Below are 21,975 nucleotides of genomic sequence, written 5' to 3'. Positions count from 1 at the left end.
AAGGTATAGAGGGATATTGTTGGTAGAATACATGCATACATACATATACATATGGTAATATTGTATATATGTATATATGTACATACCCATGTGTGTGTATGTATGGAAACACACACACACACACACACACACACACAAATATACTTAACCTTTTAATGTATGAGACTGGAAACAAAATGGGATTAACTTGACAAAGCAGACCAGGTACATTCTCAAGATTGCAGACCATGGACTTGAGTTTCTAGATTTATTAGGCTCTTACTACTACCTCTCTCTTCTCCCTGCCCTTCCCCTCCACATACATACAAGGACCACTTGGTGGTACAGTGGACAGAGCACTGGACTTGGAATCAGAAAGACTCCTCTTCATAAGTTCAAATCCAGCCTCGCACACTTATTAGCTGTGTGACCCTGGGCAAGTTACTTAACTTTGTTTGCCGCAGTTTCCTCATCTGTAAAATGAGCTGGAGAAGGAAATGGCAAATCACTCCAGTGTCTTTGCCAAGGAAACCCCAAATGGGGTCACAAAGACTGAAATGATTCAATAACAACAACTAACTTCCTCCCCACCCAGAACAGTTTCCAAAGTAAGCTCACAGGGCCACCAGTTAAATAAGTGCTGAACTGAATAATGTACCATTCTGTGGCGTGGAGTAATGAAATTCAAACAGAAACAAGACCACTAACCTTTACATAAAAATCCCTGCCATAGAGACTTAGTAAACTACATATTAACATTATCTATTTTCTGTTGTACTTTTATTCATTCTGCTAAATATTTCCCAATTATGTTTTAATCTGGTTCGGGCCACACTAGGAGCTGTGTTTGACACCTCTGCTGTTGTGGGTAGGGTCCTGGCCTTGGAATCAGGAAGACTTTGGTTTAAATCCTGTTCAAACATCTACTGACTGTGTGACTCTCAATAACCTGTGACTCGGATTATTGATCTGTAAAATGAAGGCGTTAGATAGGATAGCCTTTAAGATCCATCCTGCTCTAAATCTTTGATGCTATGATCAAATACAAATGCTCCTAAATTGGGGGGGAGGGAGGAGTTGAAAAGAAGAGATCTACCTTCTGAAGGAGAATTCCAGTATACACCCATTGGCATGATCCTGGGGTGAACTGAATGTCAAGACAACAGTAATGGTGAAGTCAGAGTCTCCTGGGATATGGCATCTTATATAATATGTACTGCCCTGCATAATATACTTCAGCTGTATTGAAATGAAAAATGAATAGGATGTTAGATCTTGCTGCTAAAACATATATGTCAGAAAATCATTATAAGTGTTAAATTATAGCAATAAAGACAACCAGAACTAATTTTGCAAATTAAGGTCTAGTAATTTTTTTTGGCTGACATGTCTCTTTTTTCAAAAATCCAGGAAAAGCTTAAAGAATGAGAAAACATAGCATCTGGGTTCTGCCAGAGAATTCCAAAATTGAGGGGGGAAATGGGAAGAAAAAATGAGCAACAAGAAGACATTATCAGGTAGGTTAGGTGGAGTAGGGGGTGGGGGATGTTACCCCAGTGAGCCGATGATTGCAAAGATCAGTACAGACAGACATACCTGTGCATTTCAATGTAAAATCTATGCATTCGCATTCCAGCCTTACTCCTTATTCTCCCCCTTAGCTACCTCCCCACTCCACAGGCTATGTTCTCCTGACAAAGGAAACAAGTAAAATTCTAGACTTCTGACAAGCTTTTATTTTTAGAAAAGACAATTGCTGTCGGTCAAATTAAATATGAACCAATAAATAACACACGGGAGCTTTGTCTGCTCACCAGAATATCCGAGTATCTTCTTCTGTTGCAGTATGGGAGATCCCTGCAATTATCTCATTGTCCATGAATGTGCCCATGGGAGAGGGGCTGAATGCCACGTGCCTACTCTTTTGGCTGGATATCTTTGTGGCAGGCCCTAATTAATTAATCAATTAATTAATTAAGCTTTCCAATTATCTGAGAGGTCAGTGACACTCATCTCATTTTACAGACAGGGAGGCCAAGGCAAGGGTTAGAAATTCCTTGCTCACAGCCACATAAAGGGTCACTACAGGAGAAGGGAAAAGAACCCAAGAGGTCTGACCTCCCCACCACACCCCTCTCGGCTTCCATAGATCTAGCTAAGAGCTCTTCTGCTCCAATAGGCTAATTATAGCCAGGCAATCATTATAAATAAAGCTGTTTATTCCAACAGCCAACCTTCACCCTGCAGTTGTAAAATCTGTACCCTGGCAGGCTATAAATAACTCTGTTACAAGCTCAAGTGTCACTAGTGACTGATACTTCCTCAAATTATGACAAATAATGACAAGTTTGTTTGACAAACATCCCACTGACATTTATCTGATTTGGAATAAGCATCGATACTTTTTTAATTTGGTCCCCGAGGCCCAGAGTCTCAGCCACTCTCTTTCTTCTGCTTCCCTCCCTCCCTCTCTCACCTTCTATACCAGCAGGCTCTGTTGATGTGTGTATATTCATTCCTTCTCTCCCCCACCCCAATCTTGATCATTGGGAGGGATTTGGGGCCATTTAAGGGGAAGCTATTAAACCCAGTCTTTCTCTCCCAGGACAAGTTCTGCTGGAGGGGCCCAGCAGAAGCACAATAGAAGGAAGGGAAAATACAGGCCAGGCTTGGAACAGGAGCAAAGGGAAGAAAAAGAAAAAGAATCAGGCAGAATTAGATGGTCAGATGGACTGAAGCACCAAGTTCTAAAAACCAGAATCACAGAATCTCTCTTTTTTCCCCCTTCCACTTAACAGTAATTTATTTTTTCCCAATTACATGTAAAGATAGTTTTCAACATTCATTTTTATAAGATTTTGAATTCCAAATTTTTCTCCCTCCCTCCCTCAACTCCCCGCTCTCTAAGATAGTAAGCAACCTGATATAGGTTATACATGTACAATCATGTTAATCATATTTCCACATTAATCATGCTGTGAAAGAAGAATCAAAACAGAAGGAAAAAACCGTGGGAAAAAACCATGAGATAAAACAAAAAAAAGTTAAAATAGCATGCTTTGATCTGCATTCAGACTCCACAGTTCTTTCTCTGGATGTGGATAGCATTTTCTATCATGAGTCTTTTGGAATTGTCTTGGATCATTGTATTGCTGAGAAGAGCTAAGTCTATCATAGTTGATCACCACACAATATTACTGTTATTGTGTACAATGTCTTCCTGGTTCTGCTCACTTCACTCAGCATCAGTTCATATAAGTCTTTCCAGGTTTTTCTGAAATTTGCCTGCTCATAATTTCTTTTTTTTTTATTAAACAATTGACTTATTAAATTTTAGTTTTCAACATTCACTTCCATAGGATTTTGAGTTTCAAATTTTCTTCCCCTTCTTCTCCTCCCCAAGGCAGCATGCAATCTGATATAGGCTCTACTTGTATGTTCATATTAAGCATATTTTCACATTAGTCGGAATGTAAAGAATTAGAACCAATGGGAGGAACCACGAGAAAGAAGAATCAAAACACAACGAAAGAAAAGTAGAGCAAACAGCATGCTTCGATCTGCATTCAGACTTCATAGTTATTTGTCTGGATGTGAATAGCATTTTCCATCCTGAGTCTTTTGGAGTTGTCTTAGATCCTTGCGTTGCTGCTGCTGAACATTTCTTATAGCACAATAGTATTCCATTATCAGAACAGCAGAATCTCAGTTAGAAAAGACCTCAGAGGATATCCATTCCAACTTGTATCTGAACAGGAATGACCTTTAAAACATCCCTGACAAGTGGTCATCGAGCCAATGCTTGGGAGAGGTCATCCATTCCCCCTTCCAGGGAAGGGGAACCCAGTACCTTGATAAAGAAATTCATTCTACTCTCCATCAACTCAAACTGCCGAGCAGCTTTCCTTTATGTGAAAACTAATTCTTCCTTTCACTGCTCCTAATTCTGATCCAGGAGACAAAGTCAGAAAGAGAGACTAGGACTGATGGTGAGTCTTTGGATAAAGACAGGAGCTCCTAGTGGACCTGATTGGGACTCAGAAGTCAGAGATTTTAAGACTGGCTGTATAGCCTGTGATAGAGCATGTCAAGTTTAGTCTCCTTCCCCAAGTGTGTTAATACAGACTCACATCTAACAAAAAGTTACGCATTACAGATGAAGAGACCAGGGCCCAAAGATATTAAATAATTGACCTAAGATCATTTCACTCAGAAGTAAGTCTTCTGACTTCCAACTCCATCCTCATTCTACCACATGGTCCAGCTTACATACATAGCTCATTCTTGAGACAGCTATTTCAGTCTCTGCTTCTCCATCTAATATTAATAATCACTAGCATTTATGTAGCACCTACTATGTGCAGGGCACTGTGCTAAGCACTGTACGAAGATCCTCACAACAATCCTAAGAGGTAGGTGCCATTATGACCTTCATTTCATAGTTGGGGAAAGTGAAGAAGGCAGAGGTTAAGTGACGTGTCACACAGCTACTAAGTATCTGAGGCTGGATTTGAACTTAGGTCTTCCTGACTCTATACCCAGCTCTCTATCGACTATACCATCTAGCTGTCTCATTACATAATGCTTATCTAGCATGTTACCCATGCCAATCCCCATCCTTTATATGCATTGTTGCTTTCGGCTCTGGGGAAAGCCTAGCTTCTCAGTGGGAGAAGCAGGCTCCCCAAGTCTCATATTCATTAGCTCATCACTCCCACCTCAGATCCTGAAGAAAGTTGCTAATTATAGTAATGTTACCTCTAGTCTAGTGCTTTCCCCAAAGGGATGGGGTTAGGGGGAAAAGTAAAAAAAAAAGGCACTCAGTGTACAAATCAGGTATGGAACAAATTCATTCCAACTCACAAGGAAATGTTAAGTATAACAGAATAACAGCGTATATTTCAAAATGACTAGAATGTGACCAGTAAACTATCACTACTAATACAATCAGTTGGAAAACTAATGCTCAAACCTCATTGAAACAAACATTTTTCTGGTGGGCAGCTAGGTGGTGCAGTGGATAGAGCACCCAGCACTGAAGTCAGGAGGACCTGAGTTCAAATCCTGCCTCAGACCAAACACTTCATACTTACTAGCTGTGTGACCCTGGGCAAGCCACTTAACCCCAATTGCCTAAAAATAAAAAAAAAAATTTTAAAAAGCAAACTTTTTTTTCAATACTGCTAATTTTACATTTCGCCTCTACTCAGCATAAAGGAAGTGAAAGGTCAATTGTTATCTTCTCTCCAGGAAGCCCTCTTCTGATATTAACTCTTCCCTTGGCACCAGCCTTTTCCTTCTTGCAGCTGCTATAATGACAATCACTCTGGTAGATGCTGCTGCTTCATAGGCCTACAAGGTCATTGCTAAAGGAAAGAAACCCAGAGACAAGGAAAGCCAGAGGCCCTAATACAAGCTTGGCATGGCGAGTCCACACTCCATGTGGGGTGGACCCAGTGCCATTATGTCAGGGGAGAGGAGGAATCTCCTTCTCTACCTCTCAGCAAAATTCCATCTTGTCACCTGAAAAACTGGAACCAAAGTGGGCTGGCTGCCACAAGTTTCCTCTATTATCAGAAACAGCACCCTGCCCATTTTCTGCTGAGACGTGGAGGCGGAATGATCAAGGGACCTCTCAGGTCTATTACATCCTTCTAAAGTGCCATCAAAGAATTATCGTGCGTATTACAAATTGATTAGAACATGACCCAGTAAATTATCACAACTGGTACAATCAATTGAAAGCTGTTATTCAAGCCTCAGTGGATTCAGGCCTCATTCAAGTCTTTTCAACATTGGGCCAACACATGGCTGGGAGTCACCAGGAAGTTCATCATCCTCAAGGGCCCAAGCAATGAGTCACATTATGCTTGAGTTCCAGGGAGTTTCCCGGGGAGCTCTGGACACATGCTCTCTGATACAGCCCCTACAGGCTCATTCAGCTTCATTCCACTAGTCAAACTCTAGAATCTAGGGTAAAAGATTTCTTTGAATTCTAGGGATAAAAAAAGGATTCTTCTAGGCCAGTCATAGTGTTTTTAAGGTGCCAGATTTATAAAAGTACAATTAAATAACGAAAACTTGTTGGTGTCCCACAATCTTACAAATTAGTAGGAAAACTTACAATGAACTCTTGAAGGCATGCAGCAATCCAGAATTCTATGAAGTCATGAAATAGAATCAGGATCCTTAACAATTTACTTAGCATACATTTCCTGATACAGTCAAACAGAGCCAGATCTGGAGTCAGGGAACCAGGTTTGAATCCTGATTCTGTCTCAGCCACTTACTACTTGTCTGATATTGAACAGAACACAACTTCTCTTGCTTCAGTTTATAAATCTATAAAATGACACAGCTAGACTGGAATCAGAAGTTCTTGATCTAGAGCCCTTGAATTTACTCTTTTCATTTGTTTGTTTGCTTGCTTTGTTTTTATCACTGTATTTCAGTATGGGTAGTTATGTGGGGCAGTGGATAGAGTGCCTGCTAGACCTGGAGTCAGGAAGACCTGAGTCTAAATCCAACCTCAGACACTTACTAGCTGTGTGATCCTGGGCAAGTCACTTAACCCTATTTGCCTCCATTTCCTTATCTATAAAATGAACTGGAGAAGGAGATGGCAAATCATTCCAGTATCTTGGCCAAGAAAACTCCAAATGGAGTCAGAAAAGTTGGACATGATTGAAAACGACTGAACAACAATGATTTCAGTATAATTCATTTCCTTTGTATTCCTATGAACTTTTTTCTATGTATTTGACAACACTATTGTCATTGCCAAGGAGTCCTTGAGACAAAAAAGGCTGAGAACTCTTGGACTGGATGACTTTTAAGGTCCGTTCAATCTCTAAACCTAAGAATATCCATTCCAAGTTGTAAGGAAGATGTGAGAGGCTTTGAAAAAAAGGTCATAACTTTAGAACTTGGATATCTTGGGGAGGGCAAAGTAACTAATCCATCAATTAAATATTAAATATTTGTTTAAAAATGGCACAATACCAAGCCATAGATATGTTAGAGATATAAATACAGATCTAGATCATGGGTTCTATATAGGTTTAAAGGCGGAAGGGACCTTATAGGTCACCTAATCCATCTCCTTCATTAAAAGGCAACATAATAGGGAAACTAGAGCACTAGGGCAGAGGTCAGGAAGATCTGGATTCAGATTCTTCTTTTGAATCTTGCTAGTTATTCGACTATTGGAAAAACCACTTAACTTCCCTGAACCTCATTTTCCTCTTTTGGAAAATGGGGATAATAATACTCAGCATGCCTATATTTTACATCATAGGGTTATTGAGAGGCTTGAAGCTGATAAGGTACATCAAGTGCTTTGCAAACTTTAAAGCATTCTAGAAATGCTGTTATTGGTTTGGTTTGGTTTTTCACAGATGAAGAAACCAAGGTCCAAAAAGGTTAAGGGACTTGCCCCAGGTCACCCAGGCAAAGTAGTTAAGAGGAAGAAGCAGAATTTGAATACAGCTCCATGCTGTATTCCAAATCCAAATCCAAAGCTACTTATCTTCCTTCAGTCACTCTGCCTCTCCATTCCCCTTTCTCACAGCACCTGGCCTGGCCCAAAGGAGCCCCAAGTCCATGTGCTCTGTCAATGTCTTATACGCACCCTGTAATTCATACATTATCTTCCCAATTAGAATGTCCTCATGGTCACGGTCCTGTTTTCATTTTTCTTTATATACCCAGTATTTAGCACAGTACCTGGAGCTTTAATAAATGTTCCACAGATTGGGTACCCCCCCAAAAAAATTACTTCCATATATAATAACCTTTCCATTAGATGTCCCTGAGCCACAGCTTCCCTAGATGGACCCCAAACTTTGTAATCCATCCTTGGGACATCTACATTGGAATAACATCTGCATTCAACCTTTTCTTGTACCCAGACACTTTGAGGTCCCATAGGCACGGGACTGTCCGGACTATATCAGGATGGATGGTTCCTTGAGGGGTCAGATGAGGAAACTTCAGCTGACAGGCCACCACCACCAGGGAAAAATCACAAATTAAACGCTCCTAATATCTGCTGACTCCTCTTTCTTCCTCCAACACTCAAAAAGAAGGGAGGGGGTAGGAGGGGGAGAGGGTCTGGGCCCCTTTGTGCTTTATCATATTAACACAGTCACACTTTCCAATGCAGATGTCGCTTCCAATAAACGCCAGGGCTTTCCAGAGCCCGGGACTTTAATTGAAGGGATTGTTACTGTCGGTGAATGGCTGGGGAATTAATTAATGTAAAGCCAACTAGTTCATAAATGATCTCATTGTGAGCAGTCCCAGCATCCCGGGGAGCACGATTCCTGTGGTCAGAGCCAGCTCCTGCACTTGAGAGCGGCCCCCAAGATTTATTTTCACAGGCAGCCCCTGGTAGAGCTGAGCTACAAATACTGATGCCTAAGCTAGCAACAGAGGGCCTAGCACCCCAGTGGGTAAAGTCAACAGTACTCCCTACCCCTTATGGAGTTGAAAAAAATCTCCTCTTGGTCAAGGTTAAAGTCTAATGCACAGGCTCACACTTTCTTATTTAAAAAAAGGAGGGCTTCATTTGCAAACCCCCCCCCCCAGAATGAAAAATCAGGACCCTTTCCCCTCCAACAAGACAAGGGTTTACATTCCCATTTCAGTTACTTAAAATTCAAATTTACTCTCTGGCCTCCCTTCCCCCCTCCAACTTCAAGGCCCCAGATTGTCTTTGACCTTCCTCTCATCTCAAAATCAATTTTGATTTTTTTAAAGACAAACTGACCCTTTGGGTGACCTAGTTCTACTCAAAACTGAGGCACTAAGGTGTAACCCCGACCACCCCCCACCCCAATCACATACACTCTCCCTTCCCTGTATTTCAGTGTTTTTCTTTTGAGCAAATTGGTCCCAGGTTCTTCTGACAGAGCTCCAGACTTGCCTGTGTTTTTGCTGCTGTGGCTTTGGGACTTCCCCCACGTGAACAGTCCTGGGCTCAGTCGTCTTGAAAATGCTCTTTTAGCTTTGCAGGAAAGACTTTGAGACCCCAAGGTTTTCTTTGGCAATCGTGTCTGATTCTTGCAGGGGGGAAGGGAGCTTAACTCTAACTTCATAAATCAATATGGGCCTGCAGACCCCGGGCCTAAAGAAAATCAGGCTAGCTTCCAACAAATGATACTCCCTTGACATCAACTCTATCCTGGAGTGCTGGCCCTAGGCAAAATTATGAAGTCATCTATGGTAATAATAATAACTCACATTTATATAGTGACTTAAGATTTACAAAAGTACTTTCTCCACAACAACTTTATGAGGTAAGGAATAAAAGCAGTAGGGTCCTTATTTTACAGATTCAGAAACTGAGGTTCAGAGAAGGGGTCGAGTAATTTGCTCAAGGTCATAAGATAGGAAGTGCTTGGAGTGAGCAAGGTTGAGGGGTGAGTGAGGGGGTGGAAGCAAAGTTCTTTGGACCTCAGGTCTGCTTTCCTTTCCCTCATACTATATAGTCTCAACTGAAGTTTGCCTTCAGGGTCTCCTCCGTTCCCTTTCTGAGCCAGGCTCTTTCCTCCTCATTGAAGTGTCTTACCATGAAGCCCCAGCCAACACCCATAGTGCCTGCTTAATTTTGTCCTCACTTCTCATTAAAATACCACTCCCGGAAAAGGATCCAATGTCAACCATGTATAAGCCTTAGTACATATTCAATCAATAATAATGATGCAGCTAGATTTGAAGTGGATAGAGCACTAGACTTGGTATGGGAAGACTTGAATTAGAATCCTACCTCAGGAATTTAATCAGCTGTGTGGTGCTGAACAATTCACTTGAACTTTCACAGACTCAGTTTCCTCAGATGGCAAATGAGGATAATAATAGCCTCCCAGGGTTTTGTGAGGATCAAATGGAAAAACATATTTAAAGTAGTGTGCAAACTTTAAAGTGATATGTCATAGCTATTATTTTTTATATAGTATGTGTATGGTGGTGGGAGGGGTAAGCCTTTTCCTTCTAACAACCTTGTAAAGCAAATAGTGCAAGAATTATTATTCGACCTTCATGGATGAGGAAACTGAGGCTCTGAAAAGGTAAGGGGCTTTCAAAGATCACGTTGATATTACGCTAAGTGCTCCAGCTAGCTGTAAACCCGTTAACCAATATTGATTTAGCACAATGTGTAACTTCTGAGGTGTTTTCATTTTTAGTTTTATCTCTAATCATGGAATAAAGTGCTATCAGCTATCACGTGGGAGAAGTATTTTTCCCTCTTCTCCCTGCTGTCCTCCAATGGAGGCCTTTCTAAGTGTCCCTGAAATGTCTCCACTTTTCCTAGGTATAAGGCAGTTTGGCTTTAGCTTAGAGAGAAATTTGTCCATGTATTCTCACAGCAGGCAGTAAGAACAGTTGTGAATAATGTTGGAAGCAGGTAAAAACATACACAAACTCAATACAAAAAAATAAACAAACAAAAACAACCCTTTCTTTACAGGGATCTCTTCATTCTGTATTAGGCATGATATTTACTGACACCTCATGCATAGCATAATAGAGAAGGGAAAGGGTAGGTAGGGAAGGTGAAAAGGAGGAAGAAAAAGGAGGAAGAGAGACAAGCAGGAAAGGGGAAGGGAAGGGAAGGAAGAAGGGGAATGGGAAAGAGGGAAAGGAAGGGAAGGGGAAAAATGAGAAGGGGAAGAGAAAAGGGGAAAGGGAGGGGAAGATCGAAGGAGAAAAGGGGGCCTTCAAGGCTACATTTTGTTCTACAGAGTCAACTGCTTGTTTAAAGAAACCAGTACCACTCTTACAATGTAGAAAGGGGATTTCCCTAAATTTGTTTTGTGCCAGATAACTTAGGCTGCTAAAAGGGTTTTTGCTTTAATTTTAATGCTTGGTGTGATCATTTCAGGTTCATAATAAAAGCATGTAGGACAAAAAAGGTATACTCTTTTTTTCTATAAACATAGCCAGAGGTAGAATGCTTTATAAACGTGTTAGCACTCAGTTCAACAACGCCCTCACTAACAGGTGTCCCTGCATAAGCCTCCATGATAACAGAGAGGCATGCCAGGAAGACAGGAAGCTCAGACCAGCCAAAACCAATCATATTAAATCTTAAGGCTCATTTAGGGCCTGTCATAGGAGGCAAAATCTGATGAAAACCTGAATGTCCAGGCAGTTACGATGTCTGCTAAATGGCTTGTTAATGTGATTGTTAAGCTTTTGTTACACGGAAATAGCACTGGCTACAGTCAAGGCAAGACAGGCCTGGCTTTGAGCCAGTTTTCCTGGAGAAGTGCCCTAACTACTTTACTGCAGGTGTTTGGAGGTTTTCTTAGGTACCTGAGCCTGGCCTCCTGCCTGTCACCTTGAACCTCCAAGCAACATCCCACTGGCTAGACTTGCACTCTTTCTCCTCTTCTGTGAAGGATGGTCATGTAATAATTTTTTTTCAAAAGGCCCACTGGGTCATGTTTTCTAGGCTGTGCTTAGAATTGAAATGGAGGGGAGCATAGGCCAGAAAGGAGCCTTGAAAGCAATTTGTCCCTCCCATCGGCTTCTATGAATTGAGGAAACAAGACATAAATAGAAGGTCAGAAGGTGTCATAGTTGAAAGCAAGAGGGGAGGGGGTTGGGGTGGAAATCTGATAGGAGAGTACAATGAACCCTAAATAGATTCCAGCCAACCCTTTATCTTTGGCTTTCTGGTCAGCAAACAGAACAGATGATGAAAATCAATATTCAGCAAGTCAACAACATTTATTGAACGCCAGCTGTGGGCAAAATACTGTACTAGGTTCTGTGGGGAATTAGAAAGAATGAAGGAGAGAGATGTAGTCACTGCCTTCAAGTACCTTAGAATTCTAAGGGGAAGATGGGTCAAATAGGAACATATTCATGATTATCACACGGATGTATGACTGGTAGGTGGTGGAGGCTGGGGTGGGAAGGAGAGCTATGTCAGTGGAAATCCCTAAGGATCCCATCATCCTCTAGGCCATTGAATAGACCTATGTAGATCTTGCAGTTCTTTAGGATTTTCTTCTGGATTTTCAAAAGAGTTTTCTCAGCAAACATTTCAAAGGTGGAGATTTGACTGGATCAGAAAGAAGATTCCACCATTAAGTGGACCAGTATCAGAACAACCAGCAAGCAATCATTAAAGGTCAGAATGAGAAGGGACCTTAGACTTGGTTTGCTTCAGGAGTTCTTAACTTTTTGGATGTTCTGGGTCCTTTTGGCAGCGTGGTGAACTCTGCGGGCCCCTTCTCAGAGTATAGTTTTTAAATGCATATAATAAAATGCATAGCATTACAAAGGAAAACAGCCATATTGAAAGTTACTCACTTTTTTGAAAAATTCATAGTCCCCAAATCAAGATCTACTCCTTCCTTCTTATTTCATAGATTAGGAAACTGAGACACAGAGAGTTTGGTTTACTTTTCTAAAGTCATACTAATCAGTTGGTTAGTAACCAGACAGGGTAGGTCTAGAACCCAGATCAAGGCTCACATTGTTAAAATGCTTCTTATTGGTCTTACATGACAAAAAGAAAGTTAATCTTGCATGCCTGCTCTAGCAACCTGTGTCAAAGTTCGTCGAATAAGCTAAAAGGGAGAGGGGGAGGTACTTCTTAGAAGTATGTGCTAACACTGACTCTGAGGGGAATTGAGGAAGGGAACTTTTGAATGAAATATGCTGACTGAGGAAGCAGCTGAGCTTCCTATTTGAGGGTCTTCAGAGAGACACTGGCTGACTGCTAGTGGGAGATTTTAGCAGGATCGCTGGTCAAGTATAAGATGTACTAGATGGCTTCTGAAGTCCTGTTAAGTATGGTCTTCAGAAGTTCCTGGAAGTGCCCACCGTTCATAAAACTGAAGAAGAGGGAGACCTAGTAAGTCTAACTTAATGGTCTGTTCTGTTTGGGTCCAGAGGGTAGAACAGCAGAGATGGGTGGGTACAAGATACAAAGGGGTCATTTGGGCTCAATGTCAGGAAAAACTTTCTAACCATCTGAGTTATTCAAAAATGGATATGAGTTGATGATGATGATGATGATGATGATGATGATGATAGCAACAACTATCACTACATTTATTTAGCTCTTTAAGGTTTGCAAAATGGTTTATAATATTAATTCATTTGATCCTCAACACAATCACACGAGGTACGTGCTACTTCTTTTCCCAGTTTCGCAGGTGAGAAAACTGGGGCACAGAGTGGTTAAATGATTTGCCCAAATTCTCTCAGCTAGGGAGTGTGGCAGGCAGGATTCTAACTCAGATCTTCCTGATTCTAAGTCCTATACTCCACCAGTTGTGCCAACTGGCTCTCTTGTGAAATGGTTCCCCTTTCTTGGAGATCTTCAAGCAGAGTCTGGTTGTCCAATTGTTTAATATACTATTATAGGAATTCCTTTTGGCCATTCAGGCAGTCAATAAGTATTCATCAAGTACTTATTATGTGCCAGGCTGCATAAGTGCTAGGGATACAAAGAAAAGCAAAACCAGTCCACGTCCTCCAGGAGCTCACATTCTAATGGGAGAAACAACATGGAAATAACTAGATATATGCTAGATACATACAGAGTGAATGATAAGTAATCTCGTAAGAGAAGAGAGCAGGAAAAATCCTTTTGAATTGGGTGAGAGCTGAGTGAGTCTTGAAAGAAATCTAAAAGGTGGGAGGTGGGTGAGCGTTCTAAGCATGAAGGACAGTCAGTGAATAGGCATGGAGTTTGGAGGTAGAGGACCATGAGTGAGGAACAGCAAGCAGCCTGTACGGAGGGAAAGTTTGAATTAGACAGTCACTGAGGTCCAGCTCTCAAATTGTGTAACTCGCTGAAATACACACCTATTTTTACTACAGCCCAAGGGATTTTGGGGCAAAATCTGAGTTAAGTTCTAAATTTATAATCTCCTATTACTCTACTAGTTTGGTCCAGGTTAAAAGTATTTAACAATCTCTTTTAAGATGTGCTTTATTTACATGGTCCTCTCTTACTAGTTTATGCTGCTTTTCTCCCTCAACCTATTCTGGGTTCTTTTTCCTCCCTCATTATCCTAAGTGCTTGGTTTTTGTTAGTTTGGAGAAGCAAAGTGCTTTTCTGTCCAGACCATCATTCTACTCCCCACCCTAAAATTATGTCAGAATTGTTTTGCTCAAGATCACCTGACCCACCAATGAAGCTGGATCAGCCCAAATTCATCCTCTGACTAACCTTTAGTTTGGTTCTGAGCACTCATCTTGGTGCTCTGCTTCCTTTTCTCTTTTATTAATCAACCCCATCCTGAGTTCCTCTAAGACTCAGTCTCTTCCTTTTTCTTATTCTTGTCTTTGCTTATAATGCTTCTCATCAAAATGAATATCACAGTTCTCCCATCCCCCCCCCTTTCTCATTGAACCTCTAAGAGCTCTTTTGTTCCCTCACAACCCTGTTGCCTGGTGACACAAGACCCATTGGATGGCCTTAGATCCTGACACACACACGCCCCCTCCCCAATCAGGTATCACCATCACCCTTGGGCTGGAATTATCTTGCATCTGCCAGGTACATTATAAGCATATTTTCAAACACAACACCTTATGTATTTAATTGCAGTCTGTGTCTATGGGTTGTAATCACTCCCAAGTCCAAAATCACTTCTGAGGAAGGAATCTTTTAACCATATTTTTACCCAATCTGACATCTCCTATCTCTCTCCATCCATTGCCATATGAATTTCCAGAGGGGCTCAGAATTTCCTTAGAAACTTGAGGGGAGGGATTTTTTTTAAGCTCCATCACTCAAGAACTCTGCTGGCTTACCTTCCTGAGAATCCTATCCCAAAGAGGACCATACTCTTTTCATTTACACCTCACTGAGTCTGCCTAACCAGAATGACGAGGATTGATGGCTGCAGGTGGGGGGATTAGGGGGATGGTATAAGGAGAGGGAAACATTTTCCACTGGAGTGAGGTTTCTCCAGGCCATGGATGTGTCTGTCTGAATGCTGAAATAAAAATAGACATTTGCTAAGAACACGGCAGTTAAGGCACAGTCTCCTTCCATTGCAGGCAGTGAGCTCCACAGAGCTTAGAAGGCAGACTACATGAAGATAGAAGGGATGATTCCCCAAAGAGGTCTCTACATATTTGCACACAAATCTACAACTTGGAAGTCTGCCAAAAGCAGGTTTGCTTATTCACTGGCTTTTTAAAAAGCATCTTAGGACTTTAGTTATGCATGGCCATATCTAAGCTTTCACTGAAATTGTGTACACTTAGCACTCTAGATGCTGGCCTTACTTATTAAAGAGGGAAAGAAGGGGAGATGCTCCTTACAAATCAAAAGCCAAGATCCCAAAAGACATCCCTAAACTCAGTGAGAGAGGGAAAGCCACAGAAAGAGGCCTGAACTGGAAACCAGAAGGCTCTGGTCACTGAGCTAAAACACTACGGGCAAATCATTTCAATTTCTCCATTAGCAAACTAAAGGGGATTGGATTAGATGGTCTCCAAGGTTCTTTCCAAAGCAAACATTCCATTTTATTATTCAATGTTATTGGCTCAGGGGGGTATGGATGCTGGTTTGATAGGGGGAAACAACAATACATTGTCAAAAAAATTACAGAAAGTTCCCTCAGAAAGGTGCAAGCTGCTTTGATGGCTAAGCACAGCCCTCCACCTTCAATCCAGCAAATTGCAAGGCAATGTGTACATTTGCATATGTTGGTTGTCAAGGATAAATAGGCAAGTAGGAAGGCAATATGAGAAGTCACTGGCATAATAAGATTCAGAAATAATTTTTAAAACCCAAGTTTGTTTACTATAGAGATGTCTGCTCTGTGTGGGTTTTGAAATATGTGCAGCAAATAATAGTAAAGGGTCTTTTCTTATTTCTGTCTCATAGTCATAACTAAATGAATAAGACATGGATAATCATTCTATTCCAAACTCCTCTTTTCAATGACCTGCAATTATTTTTGAAAAAAAAAGTAATACCTGCAGTAGAGTTGTTAGGCATTTTCGAAAGGACCACTAGCTGTCCAACGAAAACACAGCTGACGAATGGAACACATCGACAGGGGTCTTTAGGCCAGTAAAAATGGGGACTCATCTTGAACTAAGTTGCTGACCAAAGATGTAGATCATAAAATCCAATCCATGCGGAGCAGTGTCTGGTATGTCATAGGTGTTCAATAATTGCTTATTGAACATCGATTCAGAAAACGGCTCCTTAGGAAACCTGAGACCAATCCTTTGGCCTTATAATAACAATCTCATTTCATTTGCTTCACTTTGCTTCCTTCTCAAAGGAACAAATGTGTAGGCCTATGCATTTGAGGTGCCGATACTTAGATATTCTGCAAGGTCTATGATTTCATCTTCATAAGTACTTCTTCCATTAATGTTGATGGCAATCCTATTATCCATTTCATTAGGTTTGATTGCCAAAAACATTAATCACCTGGTGGTCAACCTTCTGGTGAAGAACTCCTCCACACTTAGCCAGGCTAATTCCCAAATGGCAGACACACAACCCATCCCCAATCTGTACTTGAAAACTTTCCAAGTTGGTAGAAGTGGCCTACCAGAATTTGTGCTTTGTTGACATAGTCTCAGAGGACCCAAGGTCACCTCTGCATCACAATGAGACATCAAAGTAGACTATAATAGAGAAAATGCGATATTATTATAATATGTATCTCATATCTCATTTAATATCTCATATATTTACTGTCTCTTAATAATACCTCATTTTTTCTACTATCGTCTGTATTATATTAATATGAGCAGGTAGGTGGTGGTAGATAGAGTGCCAGGCCTGAAGTCAGGAAGATTCATCTTCCTGAGTTCAAATCTGGCCTCAGATACCCACTAGTTGTGTGACCTTGAGCAAGTCACTTACCCCTATTTGCCTCAGTTTCCTCATCTATAAAATGAGCTGGAGAAGGAAATGGCAAACCACTCCAGTATCTGCCAAGAAAACTCTAAATGGAGTCACAAGGAGACAGACACAACTGAAAGACTGAACAACAAGCAACTCCTACCCTAATTGCAGTCTTCCTTGATCTCTGGACCAGGTACAAGCACTTGTTCTGCCTATAACAGGCTCCAAGAGAACCTACTCGAAGAGCTGTTGTGAGCATCAAATAATAGAATTATTGTAAAGCATTTAGCACAGTACTGGAACATAGTTATTGTTATATAAATCTTAACTATTATTAGAATTATCCTCATTTTACACAAGAAAAAAAAATTAGCTCATGGTTTGCCCAAGATCTCACAGCTAGCCAGGATTAGTCATGATTTGGACCTCCATCTTCTTTGTAAAATCTAGATTCCTATGGCTAATGCAGAAATTTGCATGACTTCAAATTTGTAAGGGGTTTTGTATTTCTTGCCTTCTCATTGGGTGGGAGAGGGGTGGATGGAGGGAGAGAATTTGAAACTAAAAATAAAATAAAATTGAACCCCCCCAAAAAACCCCAAAACTATATCCCTGACATTACTCTGTGATGTTAACAAAAAAAAAAAAGAAAAAAAAAGAAAAGGTCAGCAAGGTTAAATTTCCCGCTTTGGCTTGCTGCCTACTGTTGACTCTTGGTTATATCAAAGTCTGAACCTCTTCCTCATGATTTGGTTCTGATAAGTTCCTTGGACTACAGGTTATGACCCCAGCTTGTGTTCAGTTCTTGGATTCCTCCTTATCCTTTGGATTCCTCTGAAGTGAAACTGACCGGGAAATCATCCAGGGAGACTGACAGTACCCCAAAGCCAGACTCTTCAAAAGGAGCATCACAGGACATAAAACAGGTAAAAGATGTCCTAATTTAATTTTTTTAAAAAAGGAATAAAGAGAATTCTTTAAAGTGCAAGACAGTGAGCCTGGTAGACTTCTGGCAAAATCTAAGAACATATTGTTAAAGATACTTCGAGCTCTCAGAAGAAGTAGTAAAGGGTGTCCCAAAAGTCTTAATGCAGTTTTAAACTGTAACAGCTTAATGATAATAGCTTAAAACTGCACTGAGAATTTTGACTGTAGTGGTCAAGATGGGACCATCAAGAACAAATCATTGCGACTAACTTCATTTTTTTTTTACTGAATTACTAAACTGATCTCTAAAACAGAAAAGTCCCTAACACACAGAACACCCAGATTTCAGCACCTATTCAGTATAATGTTCTCCTGGCCAAGATTAAGAAAACTAGAGTGCTTGAGGAAGCAGCTAGGTAGCACAGTGAATAAAAGCTAGGACTTGGAGGCAGATGGACCTGAATTCAAATTCAGTCTCAAATACTTACTAGCTGTGTGATGTAGTACACATTATTACTCTACTTGTGTATTCTCCAGTTTCCTCATCCATGAAAGAAGGATAATATTAGCACCTATATCCTAAGGTTTCTGTGAGAACAAAATGAAATAATATTTAGAAATTATTCTGCAAACCTTAAAGCATCACATTAATGCTATTAATATTACTACTTCTATCCTAGTTAGATGGACTCAGAACTGGTTGAAAAACTGACCCAAAGTGCTTTGATTAATATATTTGATGTCCAACTGTAAGATAGTTTCCAGCTGAGTGCCTCAAGCATCTTTCCTTGAGCCTGGGTCTTGATTTTCCTCAGTTCTAGTTCCTTGGTCACAAAATTAAAGGGCCAAAGCTGTCTGGAATCTGCTTACCCAACCCTCACTATGGCCTATGGGAGTCTAGACCTAAACAGAAGCTTCTCTTTTAAGGCCTCCCTACCTGGTTATCTTGGATCACTTCCCCATCAACCTCCTGGCTAAACTCTCAGGGAGAAATAACTTCCCTACATGGGCCACAAAGCTACCTGTATCCCCAGATTTCAGGAGGTCCAGCACCTTCCTCACCCATTCCTCATAGTCTGTATGCCCTGACCCCATGGGAAGTTACTCTTCCTCTCACCTGCTAAAGTGAGAGACTCTTCCACCTGCTCTAGGCAGACTACCACCTGGGGCATTCCCGTCCTCTGAATCTGAGTGTCTGTGGATACTTGTCTCTCACCTCCCTTACTCTTTCATCACAATTCTGAACTCCTGGGTTGGTTTACTCTTAGTTCCTCAGACAATAAGGACCAATAAAGCCTTTTAAATAAAGGACCACTAAAGGACCAATCACTTTCTCATCTCAAGGTCAGAAGTTACTTGGCTAGTTCCTCCTGCCCCTCAGTACCATCCACACCTTTCCAACTGGAAAACCACATATTGTCATAACAAAAATTGCATGGACATACAGTATTATTGCGGGCAGCTAGGTGGCTCAGTGGGTAGAGCACTGGAGTTGGAATTAGGGAGACTCTTGTTCACAAGTTCAAATCCAGCTTCAGATACTTATTAAGCTGTGACCCTGGGCAAGTCACTTAGCCCTGTTTGCCTCAGTTACCTCATCGTAAAATGAGCTGGAGAAAGAAATGGCAAACCATTCCAATATCTTTGCCCAATAAAATCTCCAACGGTATCATGAAAAGTTGGACATGACTGAAACAAATGAACACCAACAGTATTATCAGCACAGCCTTACCAGCAACAGCAGCAGTAGCAGTAGCACCCCTGTGATGGCCAATGCCTTCCTTTACAGAGGGCTCAAAATCCTAGCATCTCTTCATTTACCACCAGCTCCTCTGCTTGGTTTTGACTCCACCACAATCATCATGACTCAGAGCTGGGCTGGTACCCTTCCCACCCTCACTTTCACGTCACCCTATTTCTATGAAGAGGGGAAAAGACCAGGCAAAAAGCAAGATCCATTAGGTCTTTAAGTTTGCTGATAACTGCCCTCTGCATCCTCTATCCCACATGGCCCCACCCCAGAACAAGGCTGCATATTCCACCCTTTTACTTTTAGAAGTCATGCACAACCAAACTGCCCGCCCGCACTCCTGATAACTGGATTGCAGGAACAGATACACAACAGTTGCTTCAGTCTCAGCACTACCAAAACCAACTGGCTCTCTATGCCTCCTTTGATGATTTGTTTTACAGCAATACCCCAGATGAATACCCCCTTTTGGTTTGCTGGGTCTCTTTGTCTATATATGAACTAAGGATATTAAAGCTAGAAAGGGCCCGACGTGTCATTTAGTCTGACTCATCCATTTTACAGATGAAGAAACCAAGCTCAGAGAGAGAAAATGACCAGACGGTAAATCAGTGCTTGAGCTGAGGCTATGACCCATATCTTCTGTTCCCCATTTAGTGTTCTTTCCACTGTTGCCTCTCTGCAGATAACAGCATACTCATCAGTCCATGCCTACTCATTAGGTGAATTCTTGTGAACCTCCTTTTGGAAACTACCAACTTAATTTATATTTTGACGTGTGCTTATCTATCTGTGACACATAGCTCATTTTTCTTGTCTTAAGTTGTCTTATTCAACTCAAAAAACCATTTCCAAAAGTAGATCAGAGGGAAACTGAGTCCAAAATAAGGGCTAGCACCATCTGAATGAAGATTCCCTTTATCTCATAGTTCTGAACCATTATAAAAGTGTCCAGGCCTCTTGTACATCGGTTGCAACAAGCTCTCCCTGCAGCCTCTGTGGCTTTTGAAGTCACCTTTTGGACTACACAAAGTGCTTTTGAATGAAAAGACCCTTGATTTCATGTTCTTAATCTACAAGAAAAACAAACACAAACAAAACCTCCTATGGTGGTGGGGGCAATGGGCAGGGGAAGGGGGGAGAAGGGGGAAGAGGAGGAATGTTTGTGGGTCCTGAAGAATAACTGAATCTGAACTTGCTTCATGCTTTATCTGCCTCGGGGGATTATGTCAGAAGAGGGTCAATCAATTAACCAATCAACAGGTATTGATTCAGCCCCTGTTATGTTCCAGGCAGGGCTAGGCACTGGGGATCGAAGGAGAAAGAATAAAAAGACAAGGACATTGGAGTCCACCCACCTGCCCTATGCAGCAGTACCCTACATGACCTCCCTCGAAGATGGGTTACCAAAGCTTCATTTGAATACTTCCAATGATGAGAATGCCGTAAGGTCATATTCCATTTTTGGACAGTTAAAATTACTAGAAAAATCATCCTCATATAGTAGATAAAGGGCCAGCACTGGAGTCAGGTGGACCTAGGCTTATGTCCTTCCTCCCATACATACATGATGATCATAGACAAATTTTTTTAAACTCTCAGCTTCCCAGGAAGCTAGCTAAAGGAGGTAAGTTAGAGAAAAATCATTCACGAGTAGGAGTTTCTACACCAGGAATTCCCTATCCTGGGTAAATCAGAACATGGGGCTTTTTAAAGCCTTCCCTGCACTGGCCCCAGTTCTGCCCTCTGGAAAACAGGTAGAACATACAGGGGTTTGCTTTAGTTTTAAATGAATGACATCCCATTCAGCCAATGGTTAACAATGATGCCTAGCATGATGAAAGAACTAAAGGAGGAGGGGAGGGACCAAGCAAGCCAAAACACAGATGGAGGAAAATGGCACCTAAGCTACAGATGAAAACATTGAACAGTCAAAGGGATAAATATTGTCCGTAGCAAACAATGAAAAAAGAACTGACCAGAATTCACATTCTTTTAGTCCCAAATGCCTTCTCCTATATTCTGCCCCTCTGATTAAAGGGCTGGAGGGTGAACTCCTCCAGTAGCCTTCTTTTGTTGTTCAGTCATGTCTGACTCTTTGTGACCCCTTTGGGGGTTTTCTTGGCAAAGATACTGGAGTGGTTTGCCATTTCCCTCTCCAGTTCATATTATAGATGAGGAAACTGAGGCAAACAAGGTTCAATGACTTGCCCAGGGTCACACAGCTAGTAAGTGTCTAAGGCCAGATTTGAACTCAGGTCTTCCTGACTCCAGGCCTGGCACTCTATCCACTGTGCCACACCTTATGGGCAGTTAGAACATTACTTGTTCAGAACAAGGACAGTAAGCCAAGTTTGCATTAGAGTGTTTCTTGTTGTTGTTGCTGCTGTTTTTTGTTTTTTGTTTTAGGAAATACTGTCTCCTAACTTCTAAACGTAGTGCATATCATAAACTGAGAAATAAATGGAGG

The 21,975-nt window shown here is 41.3% G+C and overlaps 1 long non-coding RNA gene across 5 annotated transcripts in view; it reads left to right on the top strand.

Annotated features, from left to right (window-relative positions):
* The first annotated feature begins 12,635 nt into the window (after window positions 1-12,635).
* Window positions 12,636-21,975, top strand: part of LOC144457003 (uncharacterized) — a 28,685-nt gene continuing 19,345 nt past the window's right edge. For 2 of the 5 annotated variants that reach the window (XR_013486264.1, XR_013486262.1), the window contains exons 1-4: window positions 12,638-12,850; window positions 15,013-15,130; window positions 17,607-17,754; window positions 20,798-20,950. This is a non-coding gene — a long non-coding RNA (uncharacterized LOC144457003). Of the gene's footprint in view, window positions 12,851-15,012; window positions 15,131-17,606; window positions 17,755-20,797; window positions 20,956-21,975 lie in introns of all 5 variants that reach the window. The other 3 variants (XR_013486261.1, XR_013486260.1, XR_013486263.1) reach the window with 3 other exon arrangements.

The sequence above is a fragment of the Phascolarctos cinereus genome, unplaced genomic scaffold (assembly GCF_003287225.1).
Source record: "Phascolarctos cinereus isolate Bilbo 61053 unplaced genomic scaffold, phaCin_HiC Scaffold_4;HRSCAF=312, whole genome shotgun sequence".
Classification (NCBI taxonomy): Eukaryota; Metazoa; Chordata; class Mammalia; order Diprotodontia; family Phascolarctidae; genus Phascolarctos; species Phascolarctos cinereus.
Note: the sequence above shows the minus strand (reverse complement) of the source record. Positions and strands in the feature narration are given on the sequence as shown.